This window comes from Limulus polyphemus, unplaced genomic scaffold, assembly GCF_000517525.1.
Source record: "Limulus polyphemus unplaced genomic scaffold, Limulus_polyphemus-2.1.2 Scaffold10376, whole genome shotgun sequence".
NCBI lineage: Eukaryota > Metazoa > Arthropoda > Merostomata > Xiphosura > Limulidae > Limulus > Limulus polyphemus.
Genome location: NW_013675986.1, coordinates 1 through 5082, shown reverse-complemented (window position 1 = coordinate 5082; position 5082 = coordinate 1).

The window sequence follows — 5082 nt, the reverse complement described above, 5'->3', positions numbered from 1 at the left end:
GGTTGTGAAAAAAATGGCGTATGGTTTTTCATCTTTACGTAACGAGAGGACGGTTTGATTGTTTAATATAGGGAGATATAGAGACCTGACAAGAGTAAGGATGGGATAAAAAGGTTGTGAAAAAAATGGCGTATGGTTTTTCGTCTTTACGTAACGAGAGGACGGTTTGATTGTTTAATACAGGGAGATACAGAGACCTGACAAGAGGAAGGATGGGATAAAAAGGTTGTGAAATAAATTGTTTGGTTAATTACACCAAACTATTTACACTAGCCGTCCCTAATTTAGCAGTGATAGACAAAAGAGAAGTCAACTAGTCAACACCTCCCACCGCCAACTCTTGGGTTACTCTTTTACCAATGAATAGTGGGATTGACCATCACATTATAAATGCCCCCACGGCTGAAAGATAAGTGTAAACGACCACATCAAAACTTATCAACTGGTCAATGTTATGTTTTTGGTTGTGTATATGTACCTGAAAACTATAAATAGTAGATGGATATGGGGTATAATCTCAGAATTTTACCATATAATTAGTATATCATTATAACACATAACATATTTAGACATCGTACAAATATAAAGATATTGTAAATTACAGAAACTTATATATTTACTTGTTATTTACAGCGCCAGCTGGTGGAAACTAAGTTATTTTTAACGATTGTAACACCGTATTTTGCTGCAATCGATTTCCTAAAAGGCTTAGCTGATAAAGACGCCCTTCGGCGTTGTATCGATGGCAACAAGACACCCAGGCATTAAACGTGGTGAATGAGCCTAAAAGCAATCTCCCGCTATCTGGATTTAGCTATTTTTTTCTGAAATGATAGATTACCTTGTAGGAACGGTGTGGTGTAATGACATCGAAAAAGTTACACTTATTTTATTGTTTCTCATAAACAGCCTAATGTCACTTATTTGTACGATGTCTAAGTATGTTATGTGTTATAATGGTATACTAATTATATGGTAAAATTCTGAGATTATACCCCATATATATATAGTCTCTGTTTATGACAACTAAAACTAAGGAAAACTAAGGTTGTCATACACAGAGACAGAGATTGTAACTAAAACTAAGGTTGTCATAAACAGAGACAGAGATTGTAAAGTTGCAATATATGTCTCTGTTTATGACAACCTTAGTTTTAGCTACAATTTCTATCTTAGTTTTAGTTACAACCTCTGTCTCTGTTTATGACAGCCTTAGTTTTAGTTATAATATCTGTCTCTGTATATGACAACCTTAATTTTAGCTACAGTCTCTGTTTCTGTTTATGACAACCTTAGTTTTAGTTACAATATCTGTCTCTGTTTATGACAGCCTTAGTTTTAGTTACAATCTCTGTCTCTGTTTACGACAACCTCTTCCCACCACGGGTATCGAAACCCGGTTTCTAGCGTTGTCCGCAGACATACCGCTGTGCCACTGGGGGGCACCATAAAAATTAGATTAAATTACGTATTTAAACAAACGAAGCAATCTCTAGGCCTAACATTCGTGACAAAAATTTCTTTTTAAATGATGCTCGAGACACCTTAAGATAAGAAGAACAATAATATAATTTTTGTTTGTTCTTGTTTTTCTTTACAGTGTTATAGCGGCACCACCAGGTAGCTCTATACATAGCACACGCCCCCCCCCCCCGATATACAATATTTGTAACTGTATGATATTTTAAAAGTATGTATATCCGAATAAATCAATAAATATTCCATTTACTTCCAACTCATTTCGTTGTGTGTTTTTTGTCTACTGTCTTCTGCTGTTTCCCATTTAAATTAATGGCAGTAGTCTAGAGCGGTAGAAAAAGTAGAACATTAAGTGCGGTCCTGGTTTTCTTACCTCTTAGAGAACTCCTCGGAAGAAAGACGAACAGAAAAACATTTACTTATATAAAGTGCGGTCATTTGCATGTGACGCGTCTATTGAAAATGTCGTGTCTAGCGGTAATGTTGTATTGTGTTCACGCGCACGTACAAAAACAGTCACACAATACTTTCAGTTCACATGCACGTACAGAAACAGTCACGCGCATGCAACATCACTCAGGTCACGTGCACGTATAGAGACAGTCACACATCACTATCAGGTCACGCGCACGTACAGATACCACTCTCAGGTCACACAAGAAGTGTACAACAAACATTAAACACGAATAACCCTATTTTTTCAAAATTTCTCTGCCAGTTATCCTGGGTAGTGACCGGAACAGTAGACTGTCTAAAACACAGGTCAATTATTCCTACTTCGCTGTTCCCGTACACAGAAATTCACTAAACCAAGATTAAATATATTGATAAATAACTCAAGTTTAAATTAAACTCACTCTCTTACTGTGTGTAAACAGCTAGAGAGGGATTACTACGTTCCATTGAACCATATTAAACCGGTTTATTTAAGTGAAATGGCTAGAGAGGGATTACTACGTTCCATTGACCCATATTAAACCGGTTTATTTAAGTGAAATAGCTAGAGAGGGATTTCTACGTTCCATTGAACCATATTAAACCGGTTTATTTAAGTGAAATAGCTAGAGAGAGAGATTACTACGTTCCATTGACCCATATTAAACCGGTTTATTTAAGTGAAATAGCTAGAGAGAGAGATTACTACGTTCCATTGACCCATATTAAACCGGTTTATTTAAGTGAAATAGCTAGAGAGGGATTTCTACGTTCCATTGAACCATATTAAACCGGTTTATTTAAGCGAAATAGCTAGAGAGGGATTACTACGTTCCATTGAACCATATTAAACCGGTTTGTTTAAGTGAAATAGCTAGAGAGATTTCTACGTTCCATTGAACCATATTAAACCGGTTTATTTAAGTGAAATAGCTAGAGAGGGATTACTACGTTCCATTGAACCATATTAAACCGGTTTATTTAAGTGAAATAGCTAGAGAGAGATTACTACGTTCCATTGAACCATATTAAACCGGTTTGTTTAAGTGAAGTAGCTAGAGAGATTACTACGTTCCATTGAACCATATTAAACCGGTTTATTTAAATGAAATAGATAGAGAGGGATTTCCACGTTCCCTTGAACCATATTAAACCGGTTTGTTTAAGTGAAATAGTTAGAGAGATTTCTACGTTCCATTGAACCATATTAAACCGGTTCATTTAAGTGAACTAGATAGAGAGATTACTACGTTCCATTGAACCATATTAAACCGGTTTGTTTAAGTGAAATAGCTAGAGAGGGATTACTACGTTCCATTGAACCATATTAAACCGGTTTATTTAAATGAAATAGATAGAGAGGGATTTCCACGTTCCCTTGAACCATATTAAACCGGTTTGTTTAAGTGAAATAGCTAGAGAGGGATTACTACGTTCCATCGAACCATATTAAACCGGTTTATTTAAGTGAAATGGCTGTATAGAACGACAAAACAAGCATAGTGGGGTCAGAACAATCGCACAGTTTCGAAAATTAAAAACATTGTCGCATGGAAGCGTAACAGTTAAAACTAAACTTTAAGTGGAAAGAGAACATGAAGAGACCGGAACATGACAGGTAACAGGTCAAGTGTTTTGCCAAGTGACCCCTCTATGTTCGACTTAAAACTTCTTAGTAGGAGTATCATCCACGATACATTGTGACCAAATCATATGAAGTCTGTTCACAAATTTAATTGTATTTATTAATCCCGTTAGGATACAACGAAGGGGTAATATTATTAAAGGATAATATAATTAACCCTAAATCTCAAGAGATAAAGCCAATTAGAGATTCCGGGTATGGGACTTGAACCCAGAACCTCTGGCTATCGTGGCCAATGCTGTGAGTGTAAGAAGAAAAAGGAAACCCAATTTAATAACTGTCTATGTTGTAAGTTTACGGAGTTGCAAAGCTCAAATCCGGGGTTCAATTCCCCGTGGTGATCAAGGCGCAGACAGCCGGCCAATTGTGGAGCTCTGCGTTGAAAGCCAACCAATCAACCTTTACAAGGCCAATAGCGACGGGTAATAAGATCGAATTTGAAGACTTATTGATAGATAGTAAAATTAACAACGGACGTTTAGTGTCTGTTAAGAATTGAAAACTATCACCGCAGCCAGTCTGGCGAAAACGTCAGAAATGACGTGTTTGTCTAGTACAAGATAGATTGTACAAAGAATAAGAAACAGCTGTCTGCAGATGACTCAAAACAGGAAGGCAGACTCCACGAGAGGCTGGTGTACGGTCGTGGGTGGTGGGACCGAGATCGGGAGTGAGAAGACAGTTGGTTCGTTGTTTAAGGCTGGGCGACGCCTGTCGCCCGAAGTATTACATTAGTCGCTCTAATAGCTTCGAACACAGACTAAAATGTACAAAATCAAGACACGGTAAATTTTTACAGTCACTGAGAGGTTATTATGTATGAGCTTTGAAAGGAAATACGTTTCTTATTAATTTCTGTTGATTGTATAGAAATACACTTCTGTAAGAAAAACAACTAAATGACCAATCGAATTCATAAGAAACCACCACTTCACAGGACAACACGTTAAACCCCACCACAAGAAACCACCAGCTACATCTCTAAAAAAAAAAAACATAATCACGATACATAAAATGAAGTAGATTAAATAAGGTCAGGGAGCAGATAACAATAATCAATTAGAAACTACTAATTTTGAATTGCAGCACGTGTACATAAAATTGGTCCCGACTGTACATACTTCGTCGTAACTTGACCAATTAAGCCAACCATTTCATTCCGAGTAGTTTCTACTGCAGGAAAACATTGTCAGACTGTGAATCACTAGTAGAGACAGTCTTGATATTGTTATCGCTCAGTGTTCTTATCAAAGATTCACAGAATTATTATAGTTTTCTTGAACTCACAGGACGTCGTGCGTGTTGATGATTAATAACCGGAAACATAAACATTACAGACATTGTAAAGATAAGTTTCGTTAACATTTAGCTGGACTGGGCTGTTTAAAGTCTCCAGTATTTAGCTGTTCTGTGCTGTATCAAGTCCCCAGTATTTAGCTGTGCTGAGCTGTATAAAGTCCCCAGTATTTAGCTGTGCTGAGCTGTATAAAGTCCCCAGTATTTAGCTGGACTGTGCTGTTTAA